The sequence below is a fragment of the Capsicum annuum genome, chromosome 2 (genome assembly GCF_002878395.1).
Source record: "Capsicum annuum cultivar UCD-10X-F1 chromosome 2, UCD10Xv1.1, whole genome shotgun sequence".
Lineage (NCBI taxonomy): Eukaryota > Viridiplantae > Streptophyta > Magnoliopsida > Solanales > Solanaceae > Capsicum > Capsicum annuum.
This window is the reverse complement of record NC_061112.1, coordinates 5135428-5158620: the sequence shown is the minus strand read 5'-3', so window position 1 is coordinate 5158620 and position 23193 is coordinate 5135428.

Sequence of the window (23193 nt, the reverse complement as noted above, 5' to 3'; positions counted from 1 at the left end):
AGCCCTGGCCTTAAAATCCCTTTTTCCTTCTCAGAACCTTAGTGTCCAAAAAAAAAATCATCCCCGGTAATAGTGACCAAAGGGTTCTTATATAGAATATTCAATAGGGGTCTTCTCGGATTTCAAAAAAGAATTTGAAATTTAAAATCTCCCCCTCAGATAAGGTTTCCCCCAACAAATTGTAACCATCCCGTTATTCTTCAACAAATTTTGGAAGAAAAACCAATGGAAAAAATGGGGAAAAGGGAATAATCTCGCTCAAACCAGTAAAAATTGTCCAAATGTGTACCAAACTTGTACCTCTATCCCGAGATTCACGGAGTTTGACATTGGATGAGCCACCTAGGCATGTTCTAGAACATTCTTGAGTCCTCTTTGTATGAATCCGTGTGAGGCGCGTGATGAAGAAGAAACAGACGGGTTGGAGTGCGTTGCTGGTATCGGGTTTGGGCATTGAAGCTGGTTCGAATTTGGGTTTTTGAGGTTGCTGATGCTGATGAAGTTGTGTCGTGTTTGCTGAGGGTGGATTCTTTTGTTATTGCATAAAAAGATTTGAGAGAGAAAGAAATCTGATGGGCTGGGTCGGTTTAAATATTTGGGCTGCTGGGTATCCAGCTGTTGGGACGAAATTAATATGGTGTTGGGTTATTTTGAGTAGGTTAGGGATTTGAATTATAATTTAGGTAATTAAATTTAAATTCTAGCCAAATTGAATACCAATTGGTCAGTTGCATTACAATTAAGGCCAATTTGATTACAATCAAGGTAAAATTTAACAAATTGACCAAATCAAATCGAATTTCGATACAAATTAACACTTTGTTAATCTCGAGCTTCTTGATTTGATAAAATCAAACAAGTGTTTCTCCAAATAAATTATTTATAGGAATAAATTATGTTTGAATCAAGATTTTAATCATTTGAATTTGTTTTCAAGATTAGCCTTGATTAAAATCCGATATTTTGTAAAAATAAATATTTAAGTAACACATTATATAATCTCGTGTAATTGAACATGATAATATATAATCGCTACTTAAACTGACTAATTTACCCTAATAAATACTTTAAAAATTCTTTATTCAGATAAAATAAATGTTGTAATTTCGTTTGAAAATCAAAGAAACTTGAGATTAAACGTAGTTGTGGAGGGAGAAAATTAGGTGTCAACAAAAGGGACATGCTATTGGATCATACTCCATTCAACAAGGCCTTGCATCAAGCACTTCGTATATATTTAAGTCTTGGCATGTACCGGAGAACATATAATTGGGGAACTTTATGCTATTATGTTACAATTCATTCATCAAACACTTAGCATGTATTAAAGTCTTAGCATGTATCAAAGAACAGATAATTGGGGAATTTCATGCTATCATGCCACAATTCATTCATTAAGTCTTTTCAACAAACACTTGGCATGCATGGGCTTACACATAATTGGGGATTTCTAGTCAACATGCTATAATGTCTCTAATTCATTCACATAAGCATTTTATCAAGCATATGGGGAGCATGCTTTGCTTATTCAATAATTTCTACACTTAATTGACATGAACACATCACTTAACAAGAAACTTAAAGAGGGTTTGTCATGAGCATCACATGGGTATCACATACTAGGGTTAAAGCTTGAAAACCTTACAAACAACCGTTAATCAAACTTAATAATAACATGAACATCAATTTCAACTCACATGAATCATGAAAACTCATAAACATAAAATCTTTGATTTTTTCAAAAGGGTTCTTGAGCTTCTTGGATGAAAGGGACCCAAGAATCAACATGTACATACCTTAGAGAAACTCTTTCTTGAAAGTTCTAGGGGAGATTCTTGATTTTCTTGATTTCTCTTGAAGAAGAAGAAAGAGTTTTAATTTTGTAGAAAGCCTAGATCTGGTACGTTACAACTCTTTTCACATAAAGTGTATTATTTACTTGATCCGGGGTCCTTTCTCTCTTATGCGACCCAGTTTATGGATGTCCATTTTGGTTTTGATCTTGAGCTTATTTTGAATCCCTTTTCTATTTCTATCCAACTAGGTAACTTTGTGGTTGCTAAAAGAGTCTATAGAGGGTGTGTGGTATCTATTGGTAGTAAGGAGACTTTGATGAATTTATTTGATTCTTGAAGAGAATTGAGAGAAAACAATGATATTTTGGATGAAATAAGGTCAAATCCCATGTTAAGGAGTATATATAGAGGTTGGGAAAAGACCCTTTTTGCCCTTAGAATTAAACTGAAAAATCCTAATTTTACATGCTGGCATGACGCGCCATAATCGCGCTAGCTCACTGGAAATTGGACAATCAAGAAAATGCTTAATGGAACGATGTGGTGGAAATCGTATTGCCACCTTGGTCGCAAATTGGAAAGGCATCGCAACGCGGTGTAGTCGCGTTGGTGCACTGGAAATTGATAATTCTAAAATTAAGCCTTGGCGCGATGTGCCAAAATTATGAAGGCTCACTGGATTTTGACGATTACCATTTTGGCTGGCTTCACGATGCGCTAAAGTGCCAGGTGGCACACTGTCTCACTAAAATGGCTCTAACTCTTCACCCGAGTATCGGATTTGAGTGAATTTGGTATCGACAGAAAGCTTATTTTACATGGTTCAAAATACTTCTTACGTGGGAAGACACTTCTCAACCTTTTAGGACCAGATTAACACTTAACTGAACATGCTCTAAGGCTCAAACTACGAGAGAATTTTATGGGGTCTTACAGTATGCTTGATTTAAACTATCTACTTTCTTACTAAGTGAATACACAAATATAGGGAGAAATTGCTTTGAGAGTTGTTTTGTCTTTTTTTTTCCTATTTTTTCAAAATAGTTTCTCAACATGTGGTCCCCTTTCTCAACATATGGGGGTCCCTTTGGGATGGTAAAATATACTTGGATACATTATAATATGGTGAGTACAATGTATTTTATGGCTGGTTCCTTTTCAGCTTGCACTACATTTTCAGATTCAATGATTGTTTTCGTAGTCTTTGTGGCTTGGTATTTATCTTTTGCCTTTGCTGATGTTCTTGTTGCTCATTTGTGTATTCTATTTGTTGGTATTGAGCTTCAGATTTGTCAACTATTGGGGCTTGTGGATATCGTTCAACTACATTCGTGCATTCTATTTTTATGATAAGCTAATTCTATTTTCTTATTTAAAAGCATCACTTGAATATTTTAGTGAAACTTTTAAACTGTCAATTGATCAACTTAATTATGCTTTCTTTGCTAACTAGTTCTTCGTATAGAGACTAATCATAGATTAACGTATTTCTTGATATGAAATTCTAACAAGGTTAATTATTAACACTAATTGTCGCATTTCTTAATATGAACTTCCAGCAAACTGGGGAATTAACACTGATTATTGTGTTTTCTTATTTCAACATTAATAGGAACATGAATAATCTAGAGCGTAGTTGGATGTATGAGAGGTTAGATGGCCTGGGAACTTTATACTCTAATTTTGTAATCGGTGTGAAGCATTATACTCTAGCTTTGTAATCAGTGTGAATGAATTTATCCAATTCACATGTTCTCAATCGAATTGGATGAACGGTGACAAAGTTAGATGTCCATGTACAAAGTGTCACAATTTTAAATTCATGGATGTTGAAATTGTTAAATGTTAACTTTATCAAAATGAATTTGTTGAGAACTATTTTATTTTAAAGCATAAAGGGGAAAAAGATGTAATAAGTAGGACTTCTTATGAGAATGTCTTGCATGGTGGTGGTCAACCTGAATTAGGAGACAATTCATACCGATAAATGATTTTGGATGCAGCTGGTCCAAACTTTCCCAAGGATTCGAGTTGGCAATCTTCTACCAATATTGAACCTGAGTCTTCTCATCCTTTTGAATATTTAATGGAGGAAGATACTAATCCTATGTCTAAGAAAATTTATGATTTGCTACAAGCAGTTGATGCAAAATTGTATCCCGGTTCGAACATCTCTTAACTTGCAGTTATCCCTTGGATGTTAAACATTAAAATAAAGAACAATATGTCACAAAGAGGTTATAACCAGATGATGCAATTATTTAAAGAGGCTTTATCGGAAGATAACATAGTACTTGATAGCTATTATCAGACCAAAAATCTAGTATGTAGCTTGGGTTTGTCGGTTGAAAAGATTGATTGTATTAAATCAGAATGTATGTTGTATTGGGGTGATGATGAACACCTTACATCTTGTATATTTTATGGCAATCAAAGGTACAAGCGTTGTGTTGTCTCTCGTAAGAGAAAATTGGTCCCTTACAAGAAAATGTATTGCTTTCTTTTGACTCCAATATTACAAAGATTATATGCATGTCATGCTATACATGTCGACATGAGATGACATCACGAGCATAAGAAAGAGAACGGTGTTATGCGTCATCCATCGAATTCTGAGGCTTGGAAGCACTTCAATGAAACTCATTCCTTTTTTGTTGATAAACTAAGAAATATCAGGTTGGGGTTGCGTACAGATGGTTTTCAACCATTCATCCAGTTTGGAAGAAAATATTCTTTGTGGCCAGTGACTGTCACTCCATACAGTTTACCTTCAGGAATATGCATGAAAGAGACTTACATGTTCTTAACAATCATTGTTCTAGGGTCAAGCAATCCCAAACATAAAATTGATGTTTATCTGTAACCTCTAATAAAGGAATTGACCTTGTCATGGGAAACAGGTGTAGAAGCATTTGACATCTCAAAAAAGCAAAACATTCAATTAAGGTCAGCTTTAATGTGGACAATTAGTGACTTTCCCGTATATTCTATGTTATCAGGATGGAGTACTACAGGTAAGTTAGCATGTTCTTATTGTATGGAGGAAACACAATCCTTTAGATTATAATATGGAAGAAAATAATCCTGGTTTGATTGCCATATAATTTTCCTTGACCATCATTACCCATTTATGAGAGATCGTAAAAACTTTCTTAAAGGCCTGGCTGTCAAAAGACCACCACCACCATATAGAACAAGAGAAAAAATATTGAACTAAATTTGTAATTTGGGGATAAGAAAAGTAACTGAGTAAGATGCTAAAAAAGTGAATCAAAGAATATGTAAGTCATGTAGATGGAAAAAGCAAAGCATCTTTTGGGATTTTCCATACTGGAGTTCTAACATGATTCAACATAATCTTGATGTCATGCATATTGAGAATTTTTTTTTTTTGATAATGTATAAAACACAATTCTTAATTTTGATGACAAAACTAAAGATAATCCACAGTTGCGTCTAGATACGACAAAATATTGTGATTGACCTTTGTTGGCAAAGGATGGAAGTGGACAATATCTTAAAGCTATCTGTACAATAGACAAAGAAGCAAGAGCTATCTTATTTAATTTGGTGAAGGGCTTAAAGTTTCCAGATGGGCTTGTTTCAAATTTGGGTAGGTTGACAGACACAAACGTAAAAAGGTTATTTGGTATGAAAAGTCATAATTGTCATGTTTTCATGCAACAACTAATTCCTATTGCTTTTCATGAACTACTTCCTAGTAATGTTTGGCAGGCACTTATAGAATTGAGCTTATTTTTTAAGAATCTTACTTTGACCACTCTACGAGTGGATGATATGGTAAGATTAGAGAGAGATATTCCACAAATTTTATACAATTTAGAATGTATATTTCCACCTGGGTTCTTTGACTCAATGAAACATCTTCTTGTGCACCTTTTATATGAAGCAAGGATAGTTGGGCCTGTGCAATATCGATGGATGTATCTTTTTAAAAGGTAAATATGAAACTCTATGTCAAACTTGTGATGAATATGCTAAATAACATAATCTTTCAAATTGTAATATTTCATCTATTTATGTATATAGGTATCTGGAACTCTTAAAAGGATGATTGGGAATAAAGATAGTGTTGAGGGTTCCATTTATGAAACATACTTGACGATGCAGTCAACACAATTATTTTCTCATTATTTTGAACTTCATGTTAAGTCACGTATCATGATGTTGATCATAATGATGATGGTGGTAATGTGGAAGAAATGAAAGGAAATCTATCAATATTCTCTCATCCAGGTCGACTATGATGAGAAGCTAAAAAAGAGATTTATCTCTAGATGAAATCAAAGCTGCTCAAACTTATATTTTATGAAATTGTGAGGAGGTTGAGCCATTTGTGAGGTAACCCAAATTCTCTTAATAATATAATCATATCCTTATATCATAACTTCTTATTTAAACTATTTATTGCAATAAAGTATGTACTTGGAACTTTTGCAAGAAGAATGTCCAAATCACTCTCAGAGTGAAATAGACAAGAGCCTTGAAGAAAATATCTCTATATGGTTCAAGGAATATGTAAGGGTTTAAATATTATTTTTTTTCTACAATGATGTTCTTAAATTGGATTCTCAAATTTAACCAAATGTTTAAACCTTTTTTAAAATAGGTCGGTGCAATTTCATTGAGAATGAACTCTTGCGTAGTCTTGCTTGTGAACCATTAATTGGAGCTACATGTCATTCAGTTTATTTTGTTAATAGATACAAATTTCACATAGAATGTCATGGTAGCATAAGATCACCAATGAATAGTGGAGTTTGTATCTCGAATCTAAATTTTGGCAATTATTATAAGCGGATAAAAGAGATTATACAAGTAGAATACCGTGAAGCACCTTTAAAGCAAATTGTCTCATTCAAATGTGAATGGTTTAACCCAACAATGGATGGTGGTGTTAAGAAGCATAATCAGTACAAATTGGTTGATATTAACCATCGACATCGGTATAAAAAATATGAACCTTTTATTTTTGCAATGCAAACAACTCAAGTATGTTATGTACCTTATCCAAGCAAGAAAAAGGACAAAGATGATTGACTAGCTGTATTGAAGGTCAAACCTCAAAATATTGTTGAATTACCAATTAAAGAAAGGGTGAAAACTTCAGAACTGAATGTTCCTTTTTAAGTTGAAGAAGTTGAAGTCCATGAGATAGATATGTCTACCTCTATTGATGAAAACATACTCTTACATGATCCAAATGAGGGTGTACTTGAAATGGATAAACTTTTTGATGATGGTTTATTTAATAAGCATCATGAAATCCAAGAAGAATCAACAGAAGAAGAATACGAAACTGAGGAATTTGAGGATGATGAGGAAGGGGAAGAGTTTGAAGAAGACATAGATAGTGATTAGAGATTGATAAAAATCTATTATTTTATCTTGATTGTATTTTTGTTTTTGGAATTTTTTCTAAAAATATTATCATTTCCTTAAAATCTGCTATTCAATTTTTTTAAATAAAGGTAATAACTTTGAACATATATCAAAAGAAGCACCTGGAGAGTCTGTAAAAAAGTGGAAAAGTGCAAAATTGAAGATTAAAACATTATTTTGTAATGAATCTTGGGTACGCATACAAAAACCTTGAAAGAAAATTTTTATATCTTTGAAAAAAAATTTGGATATATAATTGACTAAGATATTCATTAAATGGATTAGTGTATCATGTAACAATTTTAGTTTCTTTTTTAATAGTCTGTTAGTTTTTCGTAGCACATAATTTTCATTTGGTTTTGATTAGTAATGATCAAACTACACTATTTTTTTTGAAAGATGTCTCGAGGCGAATATCATGCAGGCAATTCCTCAGGTAGGAGTAAGACTAATACTACAGTTCATACAAATATGCCTTCAATTTCAAGTACGGTTATTGAAGAAGGTGGTACTTCCATCCCTAGCAGTCTGCCAACCGATCCAAGCAGCCCAATAATTGATGAGATATCTTCTCCTACACCTAATCAGAGCATCCCAATTGGTCAAAGTATGAATACTCACAACCCCCCAATAGTTGAGGGCATATCTTCTCAGAGAAATTGTGAAGGTGATTCCAGTAATACCCATGCACGGACCCTTATTTTTCTGACTTCTTCGAGGTTAGTCCCATTCTACTATTGATTTTGAATTATATATATTATGCTCTTAGTTATGTATCCAATATTTCTTTTGCTGGTTTATTTTAAGATTTGTTCTTTTCCTGCAACTTTTGGTCTTTGTTCATCCTACAAGGTGCTTGTTGTTTCTTTCACTTTAACATACAACAATCTTGTAATTTTTTGTGTTTTTTTTTCACGGGTTTCATTACATTTTGCTCTTAGTGATGTATCTAATAAGCTACTACTATTGCTAGCTTTTACCATAGTAGCAACTGGTTGTGCAACTATTATTAGTACTGCTTTTGTACAGCCTTGGTAGTAACTACAGTCTTGCTATTTATTGGTAGCTGTTAGATTTAGTTAATTATAGTGTGTGTATATTATCCAGTGGTTCTATTTAGTTGATTAATTTTATTATGTGTGTAACTAGTGGTGTTATTAGCTTTATATAGTGGTATGTATCCAGAGGTACTGGTTGCTTAATTAATTTATAGTGGGATACTTCCATTAGCGAAACTGTAGTGAAGCAACAATGGATGAAGAAGGCTTCATTATGCTACAAGAATTTCATTTAAAATATAAAAACACACAGACTTACAGTGCAGCCAGAATTTTTAAAAGACCATGTGTGAGAAAGGTGGCAAGAACTTTGGAAAAGTGATGAATGTATTAAAAAGTCAGAGATAAATTCAAAGAATCATCGTGGTGGAGGTGAAGTCACTGCCGGGACACACACAGGAGGCTCTATCACAGTTGGAGAGCATAAAAAAAAACTTGTAAGTATAAAATTTCACTATTGCTTGATTGCGCATCGATTACTAATTAATACCTTTTTACTACAATCCGGATGTGCGAATTACTGATTTTTAAGTTTCTTTTATAAGACACCTCGATTTTTCACTTTATAAGACACCTTGATTTTTTAGTTTCATTCAATTTCATTCTTCTGTTAAACTCATTATTTTTTATTGTATAGGTTGTTGAATTGGGTTGAGATCTAATCCCAAGTGAGTTATATTTGTACATCCATACACATGGCCATGATGAAAAATCTTTTATTGCTGAGTGTCCCGAAATCTCCACGTAAGTCTATAAGAGCTATGACATGGTCATTGCCGGTATATTATTGTTGTATTGTGGAAAATAGATTCTGATTTAGCCAGAATTTAGCTAGAATTCTTTGACTACAAATTGTGAAATTTAGCTACAGTTAATTTTGCTGGAATTCTGTACGTGTGATTATAGAATTTGATTTCTGGAATTCTTATGTATGAAATTCTGGAATTCTAAAATTCCAGAATTTCGTAAGTAGTGTGAAATTCTAGAAGTGTGAAATTCCAGAATTCTAGAAGTGTGAAATTCTGGAATTCTAAAATTCCAAAATTTTGTAAATGTTAAATTTTGGAATTCTGTGTGTTTATGTGATCTAGCGATTATCACAGGGCAATGCTCTTCCTTAAGTAAATATAGTCAAAAAAGAAATGTTCACACTGTTGGTCTTGTAATAACATAGTCCACAATAAAAGAATCGAAAATAGTTCAAATTTTATTTTTAAGTATTGCATATCAACTAAATTTTCTACATACATATATAAATCTATTGTGAAATTATGCTAAATTTTTCCAAATATTAAAAGATGAACACCTTAAATTTTGCATCGAGATAAGATGGCCGGAAACTGGGAAGGGAAAGGTGTTGTTGCTTTAACAGAGCATTTGTAAGTTTGAGTTAAAGTGGAAACTCCAGTAAAGGAGAAAGCAGTAGCATGAAGAGCCATTTATTGAGGAAGTTTTAAAAGATATTCTACTATTGTGGATGTTTATATTGGATGTGTAATTGATATTTAAGTAATATTTTTATACTTGATTAAATCCTAACATTATAATCAACACTTAATTTATTTTCTGGATGTGTTAGAAGTAAACTGCTGCTGCTACTATGTTTCATTGATATGCCATTCTTCTATATGCTACTACTAGTTCTTCGTTGATACATGTTAGAAGTAACATTCTAATCTGCTGGTATATGCTTCTATAAGCTTCTATAAGCTATTGGTACTGTGTTTCATTGATCAAGCATAATTATTTCTAGTTTTTTCGTTAACTTAGTTAATGTACTTGTTATAAAAAAATATGAAGAAATAGTACGTAAAAGGGAGTCTTAATGTAATGTTGATTAATTGGAATCGTACTATGAAGCTGTGGAAGGAGTATAAAAGAAAAGAATATTTGGTCTCGGATCCGAAGGTGGAAGTTACTTTGGGACAAGTCTTTGTGGCTCTAATGCTTTCACGTCAGTACCACCTTCCGTTTTGACAATAAATTTGGAGGAGTTTGTAAGACAATTGATTCAGCACTTACTAATCACTTTCTTTTAGTAGTTGTTGAGCTTATTGGTGTACAAGAAGTGGCAACACCTGATCCTCCTACTCCTAATGATGATGATGTCATTGATTCGTGGACGCATTAACTTTAGATAGTCTATTTTTTGGGGAATATTTTTTGAGGAATTTTATGAAACAATTGTGCAGTAATCATAGTTTTTGATGGGTGAAAAATATTTCTTGGAGAATTGTATAAAATAATTGTGCAGTGATAATAGTTTTTGATGGATGTGGGTGGGTTTGTCTATTCTAACAATAGTTTATTTTGGCACAAACACTTGGTTGTAGATATTTGGATAAATATTGTGATGGATTTTGCTAAACATTCTAAATTATATATTTATTAATTAGTAATGATTTGATATGAGGCTGATTATATTTATTCATTTAATAATTATCATGTTTCAACAGATTTTAAGAGTATTACAGCAACAAAAACATTAGTGACGATTTTAGTGACGATTTTGATGTTGCTACTGAAAAGCTAAATCGACGAATTGTGAATATAGATTTTTGTTCACAAATATATGGTTTCTCCGATGATACTATGTTGCGACGAATCACCAACAAAGTATACCATCATAAATTTAAGCACAATTAAATTATTTTGTAATGAATCACCAACAAAGTATTTCATCATAAATTTATTCACGATTAAATAATTTTTCGATGAATCAAAGACTAAATATTTCATTGTAAATTTAGCCAAGACGAATATGATTTATGCAACTAGCAAAGGTCTAACTACAGACCTATCCGTCGCTAACATGTAACAACCAATCTCATTGGTCACAAGGCGATCACAAGTTTTGCAATGAATTTATTTTCATAGCTAAATGGCTAAGCATAATGCCAATAGATAGTAATCCGTCGTTAATCTTTCTCTATTTTTATTTAGCGACAAATTAACATGGACTAGCGATGAATTTCGGCCGTCGCTAAACACTATTTTTTTTGTAGTGCTAATTCACACATTGCAATGCACAAGTCATCAAATAATTGGTTCATATATCTATTTTTAGCTTTGAATCCAACGATAAGAGGCCTTGAGTTTTGTAGGCCCGTTGTTGTTATTGACGGTGTACATTTAAGTGGATCATATAAAGGAACTTTTCTCTTGGCAAGTACACTGGATGGTGTAGGGTAGTTTAGTTTTTGTTGTTTGAATATATAATATTATTTATATAATAAGAGCAATTGAAATGGTAAATGCAGATTTGTATTTGAACCTTCAAAAAAAGATATGAGATTTTACACACTTTGTACGTCATATAAAAAGTATATTAGTGTATGTAATAGTCAAGTACATTACCAGATCAAATGATTATTTATCACATAAAAAACTTTTTATAAAATAATTTATGCATAACAATATAAATTATTCCCTTAGTTTAAAAAAGAATGACCTACTTTCCTTTTAAGTCCGTTTAAAAAAGAATGACCCTTTTCCCTTTTTGACAATACTTTAATTTCAACTTTCCACATGGCATGTTTAGGACCACAAGATTAAAGGGTATTTTGGTACATTTGAGACAACTTTAATTTAAGGCCACAAGATTCAAAAGTCTTTTTTATTTTCTTAAAATTTATTCCAAGTCAAAGTAGGTCATTCTTTTTGAAATGGAGGGAGTAGTTTTTTTAGTTAACTGGATATATATAACACATCATACTTATGTATATAAAAGATATATTTATTTAGACCTTTATTAATATTGTTTAAACTTAATGTAGGATGCATATTGCAACTTGCTTATGGGGTTATGGATACCGATAATGACAACTCATGAACGTGATTTTTCAAATAGTTTAGAACTACTTCCGGAGAACATGATGATATGTGTGTTGTATCTGATAGGAACGAAAGCATTGTCAAAATTGTAAGTGTTGTATATTCAAATGTCTCATATTTTGTGTGCATTTGATATCTTTGAAAAAATATTTACAGTTACTTTCGTAAGAGCAAAATCAGTCTTAGGAATCTGTATTATTCAATGGAGAAGGTTTATAGAAAGAACGATTTTGACTACCTTATGGCAAAGGTTTAAAAAGCTGGTCCTAGAGTGAAAAATACCTAGTTGAAGCTAGTTATGAAAAGTGGAGTAGATCTCATTCACCAACAAACAGAGGTCGGATGATGACTTTGAATATCGTTGTGTGTATTAATTCTTGTTTGGTGGAGGCACAAAAATTTTCTATAATAGATTTCTTAGAGGAAGCAAGAATTTCATTTGGTTCTTGAAACTGTAAAAATAGTGAAATAGATTCATATACAAACATGACTTTAAGTCGGAGGTATAATGAAATTTTAACACTCAACAGTGTGAAAGCTAATTGGATGACGACATGATTAAATATTTTTATTTTTTTATTATGAATTTACTTATAGTATTTTACTAACTTTGTATTATCTTATGATTCTTTATTCCATGCTTTTTCCAAATATACGTATGTTTGAATCTTTTTCAGGTCAAGGCTTCATCGAACTATATTTACTCAGTTTATAAATCTGAAAAAAGATACAATGTTGACCTTGAAAGTGAATCGTACATTTATGGGAGGTTTCAAATAGATCAGATACCTTGTTCCTACACTTTTGCAGTCTTGAAGGCTAAAAATGTTAGTGAATTTGGGTCATACTGCTCAGATTACTACAAGCCAAGCACTTTGGTGAAAATTTATGAACTTTCAATTATTCTGATGCTAGATAATAAGGATTGGAATGTTCCTAAGAGAGTAGAAGAGGAAGAAGTCTTGCCATTGATACATAAAAGACTTCTGAATAGACCAAAAAAAGGGAGAAAAAAAAATCAAGCAAAATATTGTCATCAAGCACAAATTGTTGTGGACGATGTGAACATGCCGGTCAAAATAGGCGTTCTTGTAACTTTTTTTTGACGGAGAAATGAGTTCTAATGGACTCTAAATATGATGACTAATCACACGATTATTATTTTTTATTTTTTTTAATTCTTTTTTTTGAACAATTTTAGTTGTCTGTTACTGCGGAGAGATGAATAGCAGTTTTCTTCAGTTAACCTTTTTGTTTTTTTAATTTTGATTTTTATTTTGAAGTGTATGTGACTGTTATGCTACTACGTAATCCATCCATTAAGATATGTCTCACACCACATACATATATATCATGTAATGAAATATTACAACATACAATCAAGAGGATATACATAATCTTATGTATTGATAATCATATACATACATTTTTATAGATAAACATAGCACAAAGTATAAGTAATATTTGGCATGACATTGTTATGTAATGATTTTAGAATATACTTAACAATTACAATTATTAGATAGTGATGAGCAACCTGTTATATATTTAACATGTGGTTACATAAAGTTGTGTTATTCTAAAAAATATAGAAGTTAGTACAAATGTATTCATACAGTTGGGATGTAGTCATTTTTTTTCTTAAGAAGTGTGTTCAATATATATGTATGTGGTATGAAAATATATCTCTGATTTCATATATATGTTACGTGTATGTGTAGTTATTTTTAATGGACCATATACATATCTTATATAACATGTCCTACTTATAATATTCATGTGTGAAGTATGTCCAACTAATGTATATGAAAATGTTTTATTTTCAGATGTTTTGCATAAAGTGGTATATATGTACCTGGATAACAAACACATATAACAATATACATTAACTAGTCATAACTTTAATGTATATGTAGCCATATACTTAGGAGATAGAACCCTTTAAAGCATACATATATACTTAACAATTGTAGTCATATACGTTAATGTATATGTAGTCATATACTTAGAATTTGTACCAATACATAAAACTTCAAAGCAAATGTAGTCATTACTTAAGATTTGTAGTAATATATATAACCTCAATGTATATATAGGCATATACTTAGGATATGTAGTCATAACAAATACATATATATCATGTAATGAAAAATTACAACACATAATCTAGGGGATATACATACATAAACTTATGTATATGTAACCATAGACTTAGTATATATGTAACACCTCGATTTTCTGAACCGGAATGCTAAATGGTGCTTATGATCCCGAAGGACCACAAGCTAACTCATGGCTAATATATGTACCTGTACACTGTAATATATGACGTAATAATGAGAAAAAACATAGACAATAGGCCATAAGGTTAAACTGAATAAGATATCTGACAAACATAATATCCATATGGGTGGCAAATACCCAAAAACAACTGAAGTTTGAATCAAATCTGAACTAAATCTGAAATAACGGTATGACATGCTATAGTCTGGAAAGCCTGTAAAATGTCTGAATAAGGAGTTGATGGGACATATCCCCAACTAACTCTATCTAGCGACTGAACTAAAATAGTAAATAAAGCAATAATTATATCGTCCTTGAATGAGAAGGACTCACTGCAAACTCTAAACACTGGAATGCTACTGCTGATCTGGAGCTCGTGCCTCTGAACCTATGGGGTAACATAAGAGAAAGCACCATAGCGCAAATGCGTCAGTACATCTGAATGTACTGAGTATACGAGTGAGGTAGGCTAAATGGAAAAGGGTTATATGTATGAACAATACTGATTGATATGGACGTGAGAATACATACATGCATAAGCAACTATAACTGAACTCGTGGAGATACTGACTACTAAGTCTAAATATTGACAACATGAGTGTACTGAATAGATAAATGACTATTTCTAACAGTTCAAATTATGAAGAACTGGTCTGATTGACTGTGTCTAACAGTCCTGAAATTGAGTACTGACAGCATGAGTGACTATATCTGATAGCCCTGATACTGATTACTGATAACATGAGTGACTGTATTAGACAATCCTGAATTTGATGGAACTATCTGAGTCCCATACTGCATCTGAGTTGACTGTATCTAACAGTCTAGGTATACTAAAGTTTAAAGAACTATCTGAGTTCTTTTACTGAGGCTGAGACTAAAATTATGGGAGGTAGTTGTTCAACCGACATGCCCCATATGTGCCATTATGGCTAAGCTGGGGTCCAATCTCTGCCCTGACTAGAAGGGTGTCAATATCGCACCACTGATAAGGACAACGTGTGAGCAACCCTTATATAACAGGTAACTGTAGTGAGAATAGTGGGAACCCTCATTTAACAGGTTAATCCACCTCATCTACCCTCATATAACAGGCTACGATGTCTTAACCTATGCTGGCTACATAGTTCTGAAATAAAAGGACGACTGTTAAGAATCACACCCTTATATAACAAGTGAGTTCCCATCCTTGGCTTCACTCGGGGCTAACTCCTACTCCTATCTAAAGAGACTGAACATGATTTAACTGACTGGGCTGATTGACTAAATTGAACTGATTTATTAAACTGAAATGATTGACTGAACTGATGTTAATGGGATTGTTTAGCGGAGCTAAACTGAGTTTACTGGATTCCAATGACTGACGGAGTACTGCTGATATCTGGTAGCTAACTGAGTTCATGAGATTACTGATCTTACTATGTACTGAGTTGGTGAGATTTCTGAGAGTACTGAATTACGGAGATTTCTGAAGTTTCTAATATCACTGAGTACTGAGATTAACTGAGATTAATATTAATTGAGATTAACTGAGTTTAACTGAGATTGACTGAGCTACTGAACTTTCCTGAGTCATATGACTGAATAAAATCTTTGGAACATGGCATGACTGAGAGTATCATGAATACATGACATGGCTCTAGGTACACAACTATATTTTTTGGGTACAAGTACACCCAGGACTCGATGGAAGGAAACTGACAAACATGACTTTCTTGAATGCATGAACAACATCAACAATCTATAATATCATAACTTAGGGAATTTCATGAAGTACATGGTTATCATCCATCTTTTACATAAGTAGGATCTTCGCAAGTAAGTATGGCATAGTCTCATAAGACTGGTTCATGAACAAACCAACAACATTTACAAGACACAACATCAACATGAAAGTCATTGGAACATAGGGGCATATCATGAATCCTTCACTTAGTCACAATTTAGCTATATTGTATGATTTCTAGTTCCTTAGGCATTTTATCAAACACCTTGCATGCACTCTTTAAGGCATAGGTATATTCATAAGTTTTACCATATTAAACCACTCAAATTCATGAGTTCCAACTAACATGATCATAATCTCCATGAAAATACATCAAAATACTACTTTACAACATAAATAACAACCCCCAGCATGTATAGATAGAATCATATCACCATGAAACAATCATAGTTTAGTATTTAAAGATTGATTCTTGAACTCCACGGATGAAAGAAATCCGTGGATGAACACTACGCATACCTTAGTAATTGAATCTTGAAAGAGATCTAATGTTTCTAAAGGTTCTTGAAGAAATCCTTAGGCTTGCTCTTGAGGAGATGATCTTCAGAGAAAACCCTAATCTTGTGGTTGAGAGTGTATAAGAGAGCTTTTTGAGATGTTTAACTAAAGAGAATGGAAGATAATATGTTTCTTGAGGGTTATAAGTCGTGGGAAGTGAAGGAAAAAGACCAAAATACCCTTACTAAAATGTTTCTCAATTATTGGGAAAAATAGCTGACGACATTCGTGATAAGCCGTCATACTGGCGATAGGTTGTCATGAATTATCATCATAAAAAAGTGAAATCTTGGTTTCTGGTTAAGGTTGACGACATTAGTGATAGGCCATCACGGGCGTGACAACTTATCACAAAATGCAGTCACTGGGGGTAAAAATCTGCCCAAGGCTGACGACATTGGTGATAGGCCATCACGGGCGTGACGACTTGTCACAAAATGTCATCACTGGGTTTCCCAGCCTGACATGCTGGAGTAAAATCAGCATAACTACTTGCTTCGATATCGGATTTAGGCAAAATTGGTATCGTTGGAAAGATAATTCAAAGATTTTTTATTTGATATATAGTAAGCCACACAGTTCATCATAAACAATGAGTTATGGTCGATTGAAGTTGACCCAAGTTTTGACGTTCACTAAAACTTGAATGATAGGAAAGTTTTCAATTTGTACTTGAGTTAGGGGACCTCTATGATCTAAATTCATGCTCAAATAGATTCACACACTACATAATTGATTAACACACTAAATTTATATAAGATTCGAGGCTTTTGAAACGTGTACACATAGGAATGATGGATTTTCATCCTAGTCCAAAATGTGGGGTATTACAATATCTCCCCCTTGGGAACATTCATCCTCGAATGAGACTAGCTAAGACGAGAGAAAAGACAACTGACATGGATATAGAGAATGAACGACTGACCATGATTTCATGGCTGACATGATTGATAAGCTGAACATATCATACTGAACATGCATATCTGATGCATGCATAACTAATTCATAAGTACATTAGGGAGAGTACTGATAAGATGATCACACATATCTGATGTACGAATATATAAGTAAACTGGCTCATGATCATGCAAACGAATATGCGATGGTAAAGATACCAAGTTTGAACTGAGAACTAAGCATGGACCGAAATACCAAGTTTGTACTGAAATTTGAACATGAGAATAAGTAAGCTCAAAGAAGACTACTACCATGAACTGAAAATACCGATGAGTCTGAGATTGATTACTCAATATGCATGAGCAGAAACATAAGAACATAACTAAGTCTGGAACATGATACATAAACTAAACTGAGTCTCTAATGCATAACATAGACAGAGTATCGTATCGTGGCTACACTGAGCCCTTGAGTACATGGCTTACTGTTGAGTTTTGAAGCTAGAGGGTCGGCTCATAAGTAACACTTTCTCTAAGATAGATTCATCAAAGAAAATGACATGTCTAAATCAAGGAAGTTTGGGGGCTATAGTGTATCTCCCGCTTGGGACACTATGTCCCTTGAAGGATGTTGGACTGACCTTGCTGAGATATTGAGAAAGTTGAGGCAATGCACAAGGCACCTAGGTACAAAATCATGACTGATTATCTAAGATCTGAAACTGAAGCGTGATGCACGAATGCATAGACATACTAACTTATCTGATTAACTGAGTAACTGGTAATTGAATACTGGGTATGAAAGCCTGAATTATACTTAATCTGAGTAGCTGGGTTGAGGCTATAAAGTATTATGTATATGAGAAGGGACTGACTAAGTAACATGAGGTAGCTGATCATGGATTTTATAAAAGTTATATTGTTTGAAAATACAGGACCAATCGTATTACATGATTTGGAAACATTCCATAGACTGAGGTATTGGAATACTTGTAACTGAGTAGCTGATAACTGTATGCTATGGTCAAGCAAGTCTAAAACTAAACTGAATTTCTGAGATGAATACAGATTTGAAGCTGACACTATAAATTAAGACTGTTACTGGGATCCATACTGGAACTAAATGCTGGGTCCCGATAACTGAATACTGAAACTGAGGTTTTGACTGATACTGAAGTGTTTAATTCTGAGACTGAGCACTAATTACTGAGTGTTGAGTACTGAAACTGTAACCAATATGGAAATTGAGTTATGATAGTCGCATAATGAAGGCTGACATAAGTCAAGGATCTGAATATACATTCACACTTTGAATTTTTTTTCCAATTTCTAAGTACTACCTTTTGCTAGCCCTTTGCTTGCATACTAAAAGGATATTCAAGCCTATCTTCGTATCTACACCCTCGTATAAAACATGTACGTAATAATCTACTCTTAATATGAAACATTAACTCTCTCCCATCTAAGCTATTTCTCAACACTACACTATTCTCATAAAGAGAGCGCATGAAAGGTTAAATCAGGAGAACTGAAACATGAGTGGATATTGACTGAACTTGACATATGACTAAAACCTGAGGAATAGAATATCAACAACATGGATTTACCAAAAAGGTCTGAACTGAGGATACTAAGGAATATGATACGTGTACATGAGTCATGAGCTACATGACCTGAGTCTGGAATTTCTGAGTTCATGGAACATGATTTATAGCATTGAGTGATCTAGAACTGAACTTCCTATACTGGGAACTGAAAGCACACATAATTATATGGAATACGTATAAACATAAGCTATATACATGGAATCTGAGACATGAAGCATGCATAGGCAGTATGCTGACTGAAGTACGAAGCTTTATGCTGAGATAAGAATGGGTCGGGAATCGCCTTCCCTAACTGCTTTTCTGTACATACTGGCACTACTACTGGAATTTGAGAGCCTAACTTGGGTACTTGATCTACCATCTCCCCCTTGGATTTAATCCATCATCATAAGTTTGTGAACACTAAACTAATATCTGAACTGCACTAAAATCACCATCACATACTTACACTCTGATTAATACATGCTCATGTTACTAAATACATTATCTGCCTCTATTTTCTCATATACTACTAATATCACATCCACACCTTTATGCCTAATTTCAAGTCAATAAACTTAAATTTCTAACTCCCACTGTTCAAGCCTACTGATTTATTCTGGCACAACTATCCCCATGAATACATAATCTATTCAATCTGGATATTGTATCTTAACTTATCTACTGCTAAACTCCTAGGTTCATACTTCTAACTCTAGGTCACATGCTATCATAGGATTCTGAGAAGGGATCTAATGGCATATCTAAATCTGGGTTCGAGAACGAGTTCTCATGATCATGAATGAGATCCGTACAACTTTGGAACATAACTTAACTGATGGGATACTGTCTGAGAAAGCCCTATCTTTAGGACTTGAGCTTCACTGTTTCTGTTACCTTAAAAGTAAGTTGGAATTAACATGAGTGAAGCATGATGAGAATATACATGAGTTTCTTAGAGAACCTTGCTATAGCACGATCTGAGACATGAAAGGAGGGAAACTATTCCTAAAATATCTCATAGTCTCCTGAACATAAGTGTGGTGCACAACACATGCATGTACAAGACTCTACTAGATCCAGATTTCAGACTTCCTAAGACTCTAATGAATCTTAAGCTCTAATATCAAGTTTATAACACCCCAATTTTTTGAACCAAAATGCTACACGGTGCTTATAACCCCAAAGGACCATAAGTTAACCCATGACTGATATTTGTACCTATACACTACAATATACGACGTAATAATGTGGAAAAACATGGACAATAGGCCATAAGGTTAAACTGAATAAGATATCTGACAAACATAATATCCATATGGGTGGCAAATACCTAAAAACCACTAAAGTCTGAATCAAATTTGAACTAAATCTGAAATAACTGTCTGACATGCTATAGTATGGAAAGCCTCTAAATTGTCTGAATAAGGAGTTGATGGGACATGTCCCAAACTAATTCCATCTAGCGACTGAACTACAATAGTAAATAAAGCAATAATCTATCATCCTTGAATGAGAAAGACTCACTATAAACTCTGAATACTGGAATGCTGTTGCTGATTTGGAGCTCGTGCCTATGAACCTATGGTGTAATATTAAAGAAAGAACCATAGCACAAATGCTTCAGTACGTCTAAATGTAATGAGTATACTAGTGAGGTAGGCTAAATGCAAAGGGTTATATGCATAAACAATACTCATTGATATGAACGTGAGAATACATACATGCATAAGCAACTATAATTGATCTCGTAGAGATATTGACTATTGAGTTTGAATATTGACAACATGAGTCTACTGATACTGAGATACTGAATAGATAAATGACTATTTCTGACACTTCAAATTATGAAGAATTGGTCTAATTGACTGTGTCTAATAGTTCTGAAACTGAGTACTGATAGCATGAGTGACTATATCTGGTAGCCCTAATATTGATTACTGATAACATGAGTGACTGTATCAGATAGTCCTAAATTTGATGGAACTATTTGAGTCCCGTACTGCATCTGCGTTGACTATATCTGACAGTCCTGGTATACTAAAATCTGAAGAACTATTTGAGTTCTTTTACTGAGACTGAGACTAAAATTGTGGGAGGTAGTTGTTCAACCAACATGCCCCATATGTGCCATTATGGCTAAGCTGGGGTCCAATCTCTGACCTGACTAGAAGGGTGTCAATACCGCACCACTATTAATGACAACGTGTGAGCAACTGTCATATTATAGATAACTCTAGTAAGAATAGTGGGAACCCTCATTTAATAGGTTAATCCACCTTATCTACCCTCATATAATAGGCTGCGATGTCTCAACCTATGCTGGCTACATAGTTCTGGAATGCAAGGATGACTGTTAAGAATCACACCCTCATATAATAGGTAAGTTTCTATCCTTGGGTTTACTCGGTGCTAACTCCTTCTCCCATCTGAAGAGACTGAACATGATTTAACTGACTGGGCTGATTGACTAAACTGAACTGATTTATTAAACTAAACTGATTGACTAAACTGATTAAGTGAACTGATGTTAGTGGGATTGTTTAGCGGAGCTAAACTGAGTTTACTGGATTCCAATTACTGATGGAGTACTACTGATATCTGGTAGCTAACTGAGTTCATGAGATTACTAATCTTACTAAGTAATAAGTTGGTGAGATTTTTGAGAGTACTGAATTACGGAGATTTCTGAAGTTTCTGATATCACTGAGTACTGAGATTAACTGAGATTAATATTAATTGAGATTAACTGAGTTTAACTGAGATTGACTGAGCTACTGAACTTTCCTGAGTCACATGACTGACTAAATTCTTTGGAACATGGCATGACTAAGATTATCGTGAATACATGACATGGCTCTAGGCACACGGCTATATTTTTTTGGGTACAAGTACACCCAGGACTTGATGGAAGGAAACTGACAAACATGACTTTCTTGCATGCATGAACAACATCAACAATCTATAATATCATAACTTAGGGAATTTCATGAAGTGCATAGTTATCATACATCTTTTACATAAGTAGTATCTTCGCAAGTAAGTATGGCATAATCTCATAAGACTAGTTCATGAACAATCCAACAACATTTACAAGACACAATATCAACATGAAAGTCATTGGAACATAGGGGCATATCATGAATCCTTCATTTAGTCATAATTTAGCTATATTGCATGATTTCTAGTTCCTTAGGCATTTTATCAAACACCTTGCATGCACTCTTTAAGGCATAGGTATATTCATAAGTTTCACCATATTAAACCACTCAAATTCATGAGTTACAACTAACATGATCATAATCTCCATGAAAATACATCAAAATACTACTTTACAACATAAATAACAACCCCCAACATGCATAGAATCATATTACCATGAAACAATCATAGTTTAGTATTTAAAGATTGATTCTTGAACTCCACGGATGAAAGGGATCCGTGGATGAACACTACACATACCTTAGTGATTGAATCTTGAAAAAGATCTAATGTTTCTAAAGGTTCTTACAAAAGTCCTTAGGCTTGCTCTTAAGGAGATGATCTTCAGAGAAAACCCTAATCTTGTGGTTGAGAGTGTATGAGAGAGCTTTTTGAGATGTTTAACTAAAGAGAACGGAAGATAATATATTTTTTGAGGGTTATAAGTCATGGAAAGTGAAGAAAAAAGACCAAAATACCCTTACTAAAACATCCCTCAATTACTGTGAAAAATAGCTGACGACATTCGTGATAAGCCGTCATACTGGTGATAGGTCATCATAAATTGTTGTCACAAAAAGGTGAAATCTTGGTTTTCCTGTTAAGGTTGATGACATTGGTGATAGGCCATCACGGGCGTGATGGCTTGTCAAAAATTGTCATCACTGGGGGTGAAAATTTTCCCAGGGCTGATGACATTGGTGGTAGGCCATCACGGGCATGACGGCTTGTCACAAAATGTCATCCCTGGGTTTCCCAGCCTGACATGCCAGAGTAAAATGGGCATAAATCCTTGCTCTGATATCATATTTAGGCGAACTTGGTATCGTTGTAAAGATGATTCAATAATAT